Source organism: Geospiza fortis, unplaced genomic scaffold (genome assembly GCF_000277835.1).
Source record: "Geospiza fortis unplaced genomic scaffold, GeoFor_1.0 scaffold387, whole genome shotgun sequence".
In the NCBI taxonomy this organism is placed as follows: Eukaryota; Metazoa; Chordata; class Aves; order Passeriformes; family Thraupidae; genus Geospiza; species Geospiza fortis.
Genome location: NW_005054546.1, coordinates 736,288 through 736,941, shown reverse-complemented (window position 1 = coordinate 736,941; position 654 = coordinate 736,288). Strand labels below are relative to the sequence as shown.

The following is a 654-nucleotide window of genomic DNA, read 5'->3' as shown; positions in this document are numbered from 1 at the left end:
ATCCAGCTTGGGTAACCCTGAACCGGTCCCCACCCCACGGGTGCTCACCTGCCCCCCCCCCATTGCACCTGCCCTGCACCTATCCAGATGTTCTGACCTGCTCTGCACCTATCCAGATGTTTTAATCTGCCCCACACAAATCCAGATATTCTAACCTGCCCCACACTCCAGCTGTGCCCACCTGCCCCACCTCCCCCTCCAGCTGTACCAGTTCACTCCCATTCCCCTTGTCTGCAGTGACACCTAGGCCCACAGCTCCCCCCTCCTCCTCATTCCTTCTCACCTCCCTTCTCTCCTGCTCCCCCTGTCCCCCCCGGCCCTGGCTGCCACCTCCCAGGCCTGGCCCTGACAATGGAGACTCCTGCCTCATGCTCTGCTTTTTTTACAAAAATAGATAAATTAATATAAACTTAAACATTAAAATAATAATAATAAAAAGATATTAAAAAATGTCCTGTGTCACTGAGAGCCCCATGGCTGGGGGAAGCAGGTGCTGGCAAGGTGGTGAACCCTGCAAGAGGGGCACTGTATCCAGTCAGCACTGAGGCACAGAGCCCCCAGAGCCAGGACGATCCTGCTGCAACACAGCCCTGGAAGATACAGGCTGAGGAACAGTAGAAGGGCCCCCCAGCTTGTGAACCTGCTTGGGGGGAG

At 55.5% G+C, this 654-nt stretch overlaps 1 protein-coding gene across 1 annotated transcript in view; it reads right to left on the bottom strand.

The window, feature by feature from the left end:
- LOC102039841 (mothers against decapentaplegic homolog 6) overlaps positions 1–654 on the bottom strand; it is an 11,485-nt gene that overhangs the window by 8,693 nt on the left and 2,138 nt on the right. The gene's annotated exons all lie outside the window — the stretch shown is intronic.